The sequence below is a fragment of the Ambystoma mexicanum genome, chromosome 14 (genome assembly GCF_040938575.1).
Source record: "Ambystoma mexicanum isolate Mex_15411 chromosome 14, UKY_AmexF1_1, whole genome shotgun sequence".
Lineage (NCBI taxonomy): Eukaryota > Metazoa > Chordata > Amphibia > Caudata > Ambystomatidae > Ambystoma > Ambystoma mexicanum.
In genome coordinates, this window is record NC_090940.1 from 100,455,911 (window position 1) to 100,470,219 (window position 14,309).

Genomic DNA, 14,309 nt, shown 5'->3' on the forward strand with positions numbered 1-14,309 from the left:
CCCATCCCCACTCTAACTAGGGCTAAAATGGCCAAGTGCCCTGGGCAGGCCTGGCAAGCTACCCTAGCGAACCTCATCAATATTGCCCTTGCCCCCAACCAACACCGACAGACCACATGCGTATGCCCTCTCTTGTTGATCAATGCTCGCTCAGCAGTCGCTCATGCTGCAGAGATTGCTGACCATCTTGTACAATAACTTTGATGTTCTACTCATCACTGAAACATGGTTTATCACATCCTTCCCACAGGTTTTCGGCAGCCTCCTACCCAAAGGCTACTGCATCCAACATGCCGACCGGCCATGAAGGGCAGGCGGAGGAGTGGCATTCATCCACAGGAGCGATTGGCTATGCTCCATCATCCCCCTCCCAGAACAAGTTTGTTTGAATCCCTTGCATGCCAGTTCCCTCTATCGCACAAGGAACCCATCGCCTTCCACCTCATCTACAGAACACCTCACTGGAGTGACTTTCATTGCAGACATCCCCAACGTACTCTCCTCTGCCAAATTAGCACATTAAAATGTCTTTCTCAGTGATTTCTAATTTTTTTTTAATCAAATTTTATTAGCATTTATAACATGGAGAAGGATAGTTTATAGAGTCAACATAATTGGCAATATAACGCTTGTCGTGACCCTCCATATGCCTTTCCTCCTCTCACCTCCCCACCCTCCCTCTGCCCCACCCTCCCTCTTCCCTCTTCCCCACTTCCGAGACACAGCACATGAAACAACATATAATGCTTAAAGGTCTGAGGCAGCTACACGTCCCTTCCATTACCACTCTGTTTCGGTCCACCACTTCATTTAAGCACCATATTTAGCAAAAAGGGGTAACCACATTTCTCCAATCTTCATTAAGAATGTGCGTCATATATTCTATTTCATAAATCACCCTGAGTTTCCGTAACATTCCTTCTTTGTGGGGGTTTTGTCCGGTTTCCAGAATTGTGCCACACACCACTTAGCTGCCACCATCATGTTGCAGGTCATGTGATTTCCCCGGTCTTCCCCCATCACCTTCATCCCACATGCCAAACAAGAGGCCCCACTGTGACCTTCTTCATGAAATCCCATCAATCCCCTTAATCCAAGAGGACCTCTCCCCCAATAGGTCTGTATATGGGTGCACCCCCAACACATGTGATAGTAATCTGTGCCGGGATGATGTCATTCCAGCACAGTGAGTCCACTCATGGGTGCATCCTGGCCAGGAGGGTGGGTGGGTTGTGCCAACGATGTAGGATTTTAACCGCTTGCATTCTATATTGGGGGGAGGCTGTGGATTATGACCCATCTGCACATAGTTAACCCTAAATTAGCCGTTATTTCCTGCTGCAAATCCTTGGCCCACCTTTCCCTAGCTGCTGGGCCCTGGAGGGGCTCCGCTGTCAACAGTACCTTTATATAGACTCGCTATGCGACCCTTTGTGTGTCTGTTCTGTATACATACTGATTCAAGGGCCGTAAGATCTCTTCGCAAATTGTTCCCCCATTGTGAGTCATTGAGAGCCCCCTTCAACTGAAAATAGCGGAATGGAGAGCCTCGCCCATGTGTAGCCGATCTTCCAATACCTATACAGATGGTAACTCTCCCGTGTCCAACATCTGGCCGACTCTACTACAGCCCACCTCATACCATTTCTGAAACTGCTGCGATCAGGTTCCTTAATGGAAGGGCCCAGATACAGCTCATTGGAGAGGACCATGTTATGATCCATCTGATGCTACAACCTTCTTTCCAGATCGCCCACAACACCTCTAGCAGGGGGTGCTGCAGGACCCTGCACAGAATCTTCCTTCTAAGGGATCCCCTAAACCATTTACCCAGGGAGACCGGGCTAAGGATGGAGTTATCCATGGCCAGCCATTGTTTCTCAGATTGCGGCTCTAGATGGTCTGTGAGTATGTGTAACTGGGTTGCTTTGTAGTAAGCCTCTAAGTCTGGGAGCCCAACCCCTCCCTCCTCTGAGAGTATGAGTGTCCTATACACTATTTTGGGTCTCTTCCCTGCCCACAGGAACTTGAGCCTATGTTTGACCGTCTCTAGGAAGGTCTCTGGGACTATTACCGGGAGCATTTGAAACTAAAATAAGAATTTGGGGTGGACTGTCATCTTTACACCGTTAAGTCTGGCCATCCAGGACAGGTTAAGCCTGGTCCAGGTATGCCTTGACTTTTTCCAGTAATGGGGGAAAGTTTTTACTGAACAGGTTACTGAGGTCCCTCGGAATCTCCACCCCTAGGTAGCGGAAACCATCTCCCCTGACACTAAATCCCAGGTCCTGTGTGTATTCTCCATTCTGATCTCTCGCTGGCCCCACTGGGTGTGCCACCTATTTACTGAGATTCGCCTTAAACCCAGATAGTTGGCCATACACCTCCAGCCTGTCTACCAATTTTGGAAGGGATACCCGAGGCTGGGTGATATATAAGAGGGCATCATCTGCAAAAAGGCTAAGCTTGTATTTCACATCTCCCACTCGGACTCCCTGGATTTGGCTGTCCGTCTTGACATCTATTGCCCAGGGTTCCATAACCAGTGCATATAGGAGAGATGACGCGGTAGCCCTGTCTCGTTCCCCTTCCTACCCTGAAAAGCTGTGACTCCTCCCTGTTTATCAACACTTTCGCCCTAGGCCTCGTTTATAGGGCTGATGCCCAGCCCGCCCACCGCTGCTAGGACCCCCGCAGGAACGACCAGCTCACCCGGTCAAAAGCCATTGAGCGATAATATCTACGCTCCTTGTTCTTTGACCTCGTGCGAGTGTAGCACATGGAGAGTTTTACAGAGGTTGTCTGCCCCCTGCCTGTTTCTAATGAAGCCCGTCTGATCGGGTGGAGCAGCCTCAGGAGATACCTCTCCAACCTTCTTGCCAAAACCCACGTGAAGAGCTTGGTGTCCACGTTAAGGAGCGAGTTGGGCCTATATGCCTGGCAGTAGGTAGGGTCTTTTCCTGGTTTTGTATTACAACTATCTTTGCTTCCAGGAAGGAGGGGGGCTCACCAATGTCACAGATTGTGTTAGACCTTAGCCAGTGGTCCAGCAAGCACTTCCTGAAATTGTTTGTAAAAATTATTGGTGTACCTGTCCTCCCTCTGGGCTTTTCCCACCTTCAGTTTCCCTATGGCTGTCACTACATCCTCCGCCGTGATGTTGGCTTCCAACGTCGCTAATGCCTCTGTGGAGCGCTTCTGGATAGCCAAGCTTTCCAGATATGTCCTAACCGCATTGTCCCCCGGTTCTGGAGCCTTTCATTATAACATTCCATAGGAACACGCAAAGCATCCCAGGATCCCTTCCTGAGGTCCCATCAGTTCCCTGTCTTTGTCCCGAATCTTCAAAACCCGCATGTCCCCTATACTACCCCATACTCTATTCGCCAACAGCAATCCGACCCTGTCTCCTTTCTCATATTTTTGTTTAATATCTAATTTTCTTGATGACCTCCCCTATTAGAGTAGTGTGCAAGGATGGTCTCTTATCTCTGATATCTTGCAGCAGAGCAGTCTTGTCCCCGGTACTCCCATTCATCTGTGCTCTGAGCCCACGTATTTCTTCTCGTAGTCTACGCTCAATAAGCCCTCTTTCCCGCGACCCTCCACTATTAGTAGACCCCTTACTGTGGCTTTGGCGCATCCCACAGCAGGTTGGAGTGGACTTCTCATTGATCTCAAAAACTAAGCAGATCTCCTTCCCCATGGTCTCTCTAAAAACCGGGTCCCTAAGAAGGTTATCCTCGCAGCGCCATCCTGGAGTGACCCTTCTTTTGATGTCTAACTGCAAAGAAGCTATGATCAACTTGTGGTCTGACCACGTGACTGTCTCCACCTTTCGGGAGGTTATGTCATTCATCTGTTCCTTCGGGGTTGATCCTAGTATAGGTAGAGTGGGCGGGTGAAAAGAATGTGTAGCCCCTGGCTTGAGGGTAACAGGCCCTACAGACATAAACCCAGAACTGATCTTCCAGGAGGTTAGCAAAGTCCCTGTTCTCTTTCCCCATTTCTTTGTTCGTTCCTCCTCGAGCTGACCACCAATTCAACCTTGGGTCGGCCACCAGGTTGAAATCTCTAGCATGTGCCCCTCCCCCCTTTCTTCGACTGCTGCAAAGATCTTTCTCCAAAAGGGGAGTTGGCCCATGTTAGGTGCGTATACTGTGGCAAAAGTAAACATAACTCCATCAACCTACCCCTTGAGGGCCAGGAATCTCCCCCCCCCCCCAAATGCCCTTTTCACCTGGAGTTCTTTTACCAGGAAGGACCTCTCCAACACAATACCCACCCCTTCCTTTTTATTATCTTTGTTCGAGGCCCAGAACATCTGAACCTTCCTCAATGCCTGTTCCACCCTTGCTTAAAATGTGTTTACTGTAGGAACAATACAGCCAACCGGAGGTTCCGAAACATGTTATAGGTCAACAACTGTTTATTTGGAGAGTTCAGACCCTTAAGTTTAAGGGTTGCCACCTTTAGATCAAACATTTCCTTTTCTGGGGAATTTTGCAATACCAGGGATCTCTGCCCCTTCGAGGGGCCCCTCTACCCATCCGTTGTGTGTGCCAGATCACCCCCACCATTCCTCTTTCCCCTTCCCTGCTCCCCCTTTCCTTCTCCCCCACAGTCTGCTCTCCCCATCCCACAACAAAAACCCCAAAAGAAAATAATAAACACTAACCGCATAAAGCCCACCTAAGTAGAGATATCGACAGGTAACTGGGGTATGTGGAAGCTAGCGGTAGGCCTCGCCATCTCTACCCAGATAAGCTTACAAGTGAAAGAGGACAACAATCTTGTTCAAGGGCCCCCCTCCACTAAACTTATTTTGTCATCTTCCCCATTCATTTCAGAGGTGGTGACTGCCGTACCCTTGACTTTCTGGCCTGTCTTGAGCTCCCCTCTTCCTGCGGTCCTTCGGTTGGACAATTGCACTCCTAAAACGCTCCCTTGCCTGGCATTGGCTGTCCCTTTCTGGCTGTATTTCCTTACTCTGCAGTTCCTTAAGGAGGTTGTCTGCTTCCTCTCCTTGGTGTAGAACATAGTTCTCCCCCTTAAACTCAAACGCCAGGGCAAAGGGAAAGCGCCAAAGATATCTTACCCCCTTTTCCTGGCGCCATCTTGTAAAGGGTCTACATTTACGGTGTTGGTCCAGGGTGTACACTGATAGGTCCTGGTAACTTTTAGCTGCACACCTTCCAATTCTATCGTGCCCAGCTCTTACTTTTTGGAGGATTTCTTCTTTCACTGTAGTAGTGGCATTTTGCCACCACTGAGTGTGGTCGTTCCCCAGACTCTACGCCTCTATGGACCCTGTCAAATTTGATTTCCCTCTCCACTGAGACCCCCAACAGCTTGAGCAACAATGGCAGCAGGGACTTCTTCAGGTCTTGTGGCATGTCCATGTTGCTACCTGGGAACCCCCAAATGCGCAGGTTGTTCCTCATTTCCCTGTTTTCCATGTCATCCACCTTGCCCCGGACCTCTGTCCCTGCGCCCGAGTTCCTTGAACATCATCCCAACGTCCACTATGTCTGTTGCACGCGGTGTGTGTTCGAGTGCTTCCACCTGATCTTCCACCTTTGTAACTCTTCCTGTGAGGTCTCCCAATGAGCCTTTGACCTCGGCTTGAAATGCTTGCAATTCTGTGAGGACAGCAGGATGTCCTGGTGTATGCCCGGCAGGGCCCCTAGCTCTTGTCTAGTCCCAGTGTCCCCCTCCATGTTCCTTTCTGCCACGGGACACCTTCGTGCTGCCCTGCTTACCTCCAGCCCTGGCCTCTGTGGTGCCTGGGACCCCCTCACTCCTCTGGGTTGTGAGTCCACCCCCAACAAAGTTCTTCCTGTGGCCCCCCTTTTCAGCGGGCTGTCTCTCACCTCACATTGTCCCCTGCCGGGTCTGTGTGCTTGTCTTGGTCTTACTGGGGTTGACCAGTCTCTGCTTCTGAGCTGTCAAGCTGTTTATGCCGGAACACCTCTTCCGGCGAGTCTGGGCTGCTCCTTCGAAATTCCCCCACTGAGGAGCACCTTGGGGCGGGGGTCACCGCCAAACCAGGGTCCTGTGGGGCCTGCCGTTGCTGTCACTTATCTCCAGTGGCATCGTTTTAGGCAGAGGGGCACTTAACCCTCCAAGCTGCCTTCCCCCTCACTTTCCATCTGCGATTCAACAGTGCCAGTGCTCCTCCTCCGATCCCTGTATGTAGTGGGAGGGCTGGGGGGTTTGCACCTCTCTCCAGGCACGGGTCGTCCATGCTGTGCGCCCGCCGACCTCTTCATTTGTTGGTGGGCAGGCCTGTGGGACCCTCAGATTAGCTTGTCTGCATGTCTGAGGCAGCTCCACCGCCGCAGCTCGGGAGTCGACCTGTCCTTCACCGATCCTCCTCTACTCTGTCTCCCGGAGCTGGAGCACAATTCCCAGCACCCCTGATGCCTTACAGACTTCCCCCTTCTGTTTGTCGGGCTTCTGATTATACTAGGTTGCAAGGCCAGGCACAGAGCTCTCCTCTCATGTGGCCATCTTCTTCCACGCCCCCTGGTGGTCCCCCCTCAGTGATTTTAACGTCCCCGAGTCACAGGCTGACAACCACGCTTTTCGCACTGACCGCTTCCATGGACCTTTAAATTGTGCTCACCCCCACCCACAACAAAGAAAACACCCTAGACTTAGCCTTCCCATGATCCCCTGCATCACCTGTGCAGACTCTATCCCACTTGATTGGTCTGACCACGCCGCCATCCCATTATCAGTCACCCACTCGACTATGGCTAACAGAGGTCAGGCTAAACACCCCCTCACTCAATGCTGCTCATTCAAAACCTCCATGGCGAGGAGTTAGAAGCAAACTTTTCATTGTCCCCACAACAGGGAAATCCTCGGGCCTCCTGCAATTATTCAGCAACTAACAGGAGCAAAGCTGTGTTTGAAGTAGTAAAGCATTGTACCAAACCCTCAATCGACCGAGAGGTACAGAATCAACACATTTTTCATTGGAAAAATAGACAAAATCCAAGAGACCATCAAATCAACAACTCAGAGTATTAGCATCCCCTGCACCCTGCCCCTCTGAACCAAATTTTCTCGTCTTTCCCCAGAACTCTAAAATAAGATTGCCTCCCTTAAACCTACTTCTTACTCTGACGACATAATTCCGGTCTCCATCATTAAACAATTCATGGGCCCGGCTCTCACTGCACTCCTCAGCATCATCAAGGCCTCCCTCACAGAAGGATAATTCCTGGACACCCTGAAGACTGATCTCATACAACCTCTTTTTTTTAAAAAACCACCCTAAATCCAAACTACCTGGCCAACTACAGGCCCATAACAAACCTCCCGTTTATTGGCAAAGTCTTGGAAAAGGTAGTTGCTACACAACTACTTGCCAGAATAGAACAACTCCACCTCCTTATGACTATCAGTCAGGGTTCCGCCCAAAGTGTAGCATCGGGACGGCTGCCATACAAGTGGTGGATGATGCTCTCCAAATAATGGATAAGGGCGACTTATGCCTCCTCTTCCTCTCGAATGTATTCAACACTGTTGACCACTGCATCCTTCTCTCCCCCCTTGCTGTCAAGATGGGATTCTCTGGCACTGTCCTGAATTGGTTTACCTAGTAACTCTCAGACAGACACCAGGCTGTCAAGATTAACTTGTTGCGTTCTAACCGACTCCAGGTCCCTTGTGGAGTCCCCCAAGGCCCCATCCTTGCACGAATCCTTTTTAACCTTTAAATGGACCCTCTGGGCACGGGGATGATTCCGAAGGAGTCATCACTTCTTCCCCAGCAGAGACTTCTCCCCGTGTGACCAGGTGATGGCAGCCGCTGTCTGTTTCAGACCCTGGGGGCAGCTGTATGTCAGAGGATCACATGGGGGGCGCGGGGGAGGGACAGCATGGTGGTGTCCATGGATGAGACATGGTATCTGCCTTTCACGTGCTGGATGAATCGCCCATATATAACACCCTAAAGGCATATTGTGGTTCTATCTGTGCTCCCTCAAAGGAGAATGTGGAATTTCCCTAAAATAATTCTTCAGATCAACTTTCAAACATTGATTTGCCCTAAGGATATGTTAAAACCATTCATCCAATGTTGTCATCTAAGTTAGTAAAAAGAAACTACTTTCCCCAGAAACTCTGTAACACTGCGATAGGGAAGAGGAATGCAGAGCAATCCCTGAGCACAGGCAATGCTCTAGTTGTTGTGGGCATACACCTGCACTCGGACGTTTAAAAGATCACAAGAAAAAAAAGACTGTGTGTGGGAGCGTGCTGCAGCTCTTCGCGTGGCGAAGAACAGAAAGAAGCACGTTGGAGCCAACTGGCTCATACCGTGAGCGGTACAGGACGATGAAAAGAAGATTTCACGTGAGAACACAAGCTAGAACAGTGCTCCTGGGTGTTTGCCAGTGGAAAAGCGCAAAGAGGAGCTTACCAGAGAGCTCTGAGGACAAGCCCAGCCAGTGCCATGGGAGATGTGGAAACCGAAAGCCGAGCAGCGCGAAGGGGAGAGAATCCAACAGCTGTCATCGGCGAGCTTGAGACAGAACCGGAGACGCCACGAAGAGCCGGTGAGTCCACGCTGGGACGAAGGCAGCACCGGGCTGTATTTGCAAACATGCCAAATGTTAAACAGTGAACAATTTAAATTGGGTAAAGAGAGAAAATCATGTCTTAATAAAAGCAAGAAGTTAAAAGCTCATTTGCCTCAGAAGGCAATCTTTAACGGACAATGTAAATTAACCCACAATACTAAGGTGCTGAATGATTGGAAGTGTGCAATATATTATGGACTAAAGCAATTAGCCAAACGGCCTAATGTGGTAAACTATTACAGGTGGAGTTGCAGAGAAAGGCAACTAAAAGATGGCAGGAGACTATACCAGGCAATTACAAGTGTGTGCATATGAGGGAACAACAAGTGTGCACATAAAAGAAACCCTGTCAAGAAAGTATACCAGGCAATCACAAGTTTGTGAATATAGGAAAACCCTGACGGGAAAGTATACAAGGTATCCTGACAACCTAAAGGCCACAGATAAATATTTATATGTGTCTTTGGTGACAAGAGGAATGATGAGATCTATTTTTGTCAAGAAATTGTGAAGAATCATCTAGGGAAAGGGAGATACCTTCTGGATTAAGGAGCAATATCCCTGAGACACTTATGTTGGAGTTATTTCTTCCTTTTTGAACACTTTTATAGTACTGAAGGCCAAAGACGACGTCCATTTTGCCTCAAGATTATTCCATTAGAATGTGAGAGTCAGAATAGTACTTTGGACACAGGACGGTTTCGCTTTGGACATTCTGACACTTGACAGATCCTTAGTTTTGAGTTTAGGTAGGGAAACACCTCTAGTACAGGGACAGTGGGGCGTTTTCCCAACCCCTTTTATTTGTTCAGTAAAGGTCTTTAGCCAATACTATGTCTTAATTATGTCCGTCTTTCATTTTCTGACCCTTCACATCACTCTTCTCAAAGATCCAAATATAGCCATGCACCAATACGCAGACAATGCTCAGTTGTATATAAAGAGTAAATAGCTTGCAGTACATCATTTGTCTCCGTGATTACCTACCCATCATCCAGTACTGGATGTCTACTGGCCACCTCAAACTAAACCCATCCAAGACTGTCATCCTCATCTGTCTCTCTGCCTGCTAAAAAACTACTTGTCCAATAATGGCTCAATATGTGCCTAGAAGGATTTGATCCATAACTCTGGCTCAGCAGAATTCTTAGGCTTCACCATTGACAGCAATCTGTCCTTCCAGAAACACAAAGCCAAGAAGGCCCAAATAGCCTAGCTCCGAATCTCTATCCTTTATCCTGCTGCAAGACTTCCGGACTGTAGGGCAGGCCATTGTGGGATCGTACATCGATGGGGGGGGGGGAAGCTCTCCTGACAGGGTCCCGAGCTGCTCACTTGGCTCCCCTAAAATCAGTCCACCATGCTGCAGCACGTCTTATTTTGGGAGCATGAAATTCTGACCGAAATACCTCCATCCTATGCAAATTACATTGGCTTCCACTCCAAGCAAGGATACTGTTCAAAACTGCATGTATAATCTACAAAGCAGTCGTGAGTAGCACACCAGCATACAAGGTAGCTAAGCGCCACATATCTGGTGACACGCGCCTCGTGCAGAAAATATACAAACAGGCTTGAATCGCAACTCCTCTGCAAAGAGGACCCGCAAACAATCCTTCTCTTGTCATGCATTCACCCTCTGAAACTGGATCCCGGTGTCTGCTTGGAATGCCCCCACAATTCTCCAATGTCTCAAATCTCTCAAAACGGGTCTCTTTCAACACCACCTGACTGAGGGCTAAGTCCAATGAACACACATACCGAAGAACAGATCTCACAGTACTGCACCTGACTAAGGACTAATTCCAATGAACACACATACCGAAGAACAGATCTCACAGTACTGTGATACTGTTAAAAGATACCAGCCCAAATGCTGGCTACCCACACTCTGTACAGCACTCTGCTGCTTTTGAGGTAGGTCCACGCTATAAATGAACAATAAAATAAATAAAACAGAGACTGTGTGTCTCGACTTTGTGAGAGGATATAGTGGTTGGTCTCCCTCAATTTCGAACAGACTTCATCAGGATGGAAAAGACAATGTTCATCTTTTCCGTCATGGTGAATTACTGAGTGCAGTGGGTGTTTCACATATGCATGTATGTTGTTCCACCAAGTGGACTGGCAGCATGTTGCAGAATTATGACACAGTTGTGTGTACAGTCCAGGAGTTACCCCAGAGAATTCCTATGATGGTAGATGCAAATCCCATTTGAAATGCAATGCTGCGTGTTTTTTACAAATGTGTGGTCGGACTATTTTATTCACCCAATATGGTAGGCCGTGGGCTACAGTTGGATGTTCATGTACCAGTCTAGCTGTGGGTTCGCCCAGCAGAGCATGCAGTGCTTGTCAGTTGTCTCCAGTATGGTAAAATAAGCCAGTAATGGAGGTGGCACAGTACGAAACTGCCTTGTTGCTCTGCGAAGGTTTAGCATTTTGTACAAATCTGTAAATGACTGCGACTGGTTGAGGAACTTTGTTTTCTTCGATAGAGATGAATGATATTATTTACAATGCTGCTATGATCTTTTCACCTTTATGCACAAGACCACAACATCTTCATATTTGAAATGTGTACCCCAAAGGTAGAGTTTGTGGCTGTTGGAATTTGTTTCTGAAATAATGAAGATGCTGGAGGCTCAAGTAATCTCACCTTTAGCCCCTTGATTCAGATATTATGTACACAGCATCAAAGTACATTTAAGGAGTCCCACCGTTCAGGTAACTTTTCATACCGCCACTGGTGGAAAACCGGGGGCAGGAATCTTTCATGTACATTCATAATTTCCACTTTTCACTTGCAGCGCTTCCCTCTGTGAACAGGTTGCCTTTGGCACTGACTGATGATTCATTCAGTTCTGGCATATTTCAATTACCTTACTTCTGTTGTGGGACAGATCTACCACCAGGTCATTGGGGCACAACCTGTGCCAGGGCAGCAAAAACTACATTCAGTGCAGGAGGGAGACCTAGTGATGCTCAAGGACTTTGCCCATGAAAATAGTCAACAGCCCAGGTGAAAGGGACCATTTACTGTCCTTATGTCCACGTACACTGCTCTGAAGCTGCAAGGTGTAAAGTCCTGGGTTCACTACACATATTCCAAGAAGATGGAGCACCACCCTTCTCCTAAATTAGAACAACACTGCACCCCAGAGCATGGACTCTATTTCGTTTTCTCCTAAAATCTGCACTCAATCCTTCAGTAAAACCCTGCTGGCGTAGAAATGGCCTTTGAACTTTCAACTTTCGCCATGGAGAAGTGACCTGTGATCGGAAAACTGCACTGTCTGAATTGTGAGATTTTTAACCTTGATATCTTCCGGAACTGTGATATGTTTTGATTTAGATATTTTTGGAACTGGGATATGTTCACACACTGATCTTTTGAACTGTGATCTTTTTTGGGAACTTTGATATTTTTACTCTGAACATTTTTTATATTGTATTTTGATATTTTGAATAATTTGTAATTTGATATTTGGATTTAAATTTATGAATTTTGACATTTGTTAATTGCGATATTTGGAATGATGTTTGGAATTCGATCTGTGACAGTTCTGCTTTGAATGTCTCCTAGTCCGAATGCAGCCATCTTACAGCTACAGTGTACCAAGCGCACTTTGCTTTGAGTGTATTTATTTTTCGTTTTCTGTTCCAGCGTACCAGCCTTGCCTTTCCTCTTTAGACATTGCACTATGCCATCATCTTGTCTTTATGTACTGGGTTTGATTTCTTTTCACTTTTTCCTGGGCCTAGTGAACTTTTCATCTGCTCTCCAAAGGACTTGGAGGACCGAGGGACTCTGACTGATCTGCACATGCTATGCTCTAACTGGGTGTACATCAGCCAGTTAATGCTTGCTCTACTGCCGCAGCGCCTCCCTCGTTAACAGACTACCAAGAGAACTTGCCTCCAGATCTGCTATTTGGCGACCTGCAAACTCAATTGACCCAATTGTCTGCGCCTCTCCCCATATGCTTCCCCATCAGGGTGCAGAGTTCCCGCTCTAGACTGTACCTGCCATTATCTCTGATCTATTCCTCCACTATCCCGGGAAGTCCAGGGCCCACCTGGAAAAAAGCGTGTCTGTGTGGTACAATGCCACCTTCCCTGTGTGCTTTGAGTGGGGCGGTCAGGAAGGGGCAAAAGATTTGGGCACCAGATGCCAGTCCACGGTGCTCCGTTTGCACAATTGCCCTCCCTGGTTATGAAGAAACTGGCACAATCTAATATGGACTTCCCTGAAGGCCCAGCAAACTGGACGTCCTCTCCATGTGATAACACCCCAACTAACTTCTCGACAATACATCCCTGCCTCCTACCTTACTTTATTTGCCGGGTATGGAAGCTACCCATGCCTGAGTGCCAGTCAACAGACACCTGGTTGGCACCTGAAGACCTATTCTGAATCCTGGGCCACATGGTGCCCACCATCAGGGTCACAAAAGAAAGACCTCTGGCAAGATCCGAAAATGGCTGTGCACTACAACAAGCATGTGACATAGTGAGCACCTACACTCATCTGACAGAAACACAGCTGTATGGCATTGCATTTATACCCCAGATGGGTGCCTTGAGAGTATGTTGGGCTGTATATTGGTTGCAGGCAATTCTGGAGATGTTGGCGAATGATGCTGCTATCTCACTGGAAACATTGACTGCTGAGCAGAGGGGGTTGAGAAAAATGGCTCTCCAAAACCGTATGGCGCTCGACATATTTGCTTCCCATGTCAATGTTTGTGAACTTATTGGATTAGAGTGTTGTGTATTTGTTCCAGACTCTTCTGATAAAATCTTTGACTGTGCTGCTCACTTCACCTCTCTTGGGGCCACATCCAAGGACGTTCTGGATGGAATAAAAGACTGGTTCAGCTCCTTCTGGATAAAACTGCCTTCATGTGTCCTGTCTGCTGTTGGGGAGGGGGGTTGCTGGCACTAATTGTCACCTGCAAACTACTCTGGTGCCTCAAATGAAAGTGTTGCAAGTCCTCTAGGCCCTACTTGAACATGGCTCATATCGTCCTCTGATCCTGGAATCTGGACCCCCTAAACCAAGCACAGTACATACTGGCACAGATTGAGGTTAATGCTGGTCCACAGCTGAGTTGACGTTGCCCCAGAGGGGGGTACTGTGAAAATGGAATTTGAAGTCTCCACATGGACCACGGACAGCCTTCACTTGTGTTTTACATATATCACACGTTGTTTACTGTGGGATACCTTTATTTTTCGTTTGACCAATATATTGCCCAAATATATTTTTCATCGTGCACTGTATGTGACTGTACATTGTAGGGATTGTGGAACTCTCCGGCTATGACTCCATTAAGTCCAAATTCAGCCAACCCCCCTAAAAAAGAAATCTATTCCCAGCCCAGGCCACAGCTGCCAGTTTCAGCCAGTGTAATTTGCAGCCTGGGGGATAGCCCTTTTATTATTTCCTGAGAGTTTCCTCCCTCTCCCCAGTAACAGCATGCATTGTCCCTGCCTGTGTTTGCCCACCTAGCCTACACCCTGGGATTACCGCTTCCCTTTCCTGTCACCAAGCCGCCCTGAGAACAGCCCAGAAACCAGTTCGGTGTGGGTGTGGAGAGGAAGTGGCCGCTGTGGAAAAGGATCTGTCCCTGTCTGCCCACCTGTGATGCCCCTTCCCCTTTCTGTCACCAAGCCTCCTTGAGCCTTAAACAGCGAGAAACCAAGTTCCAC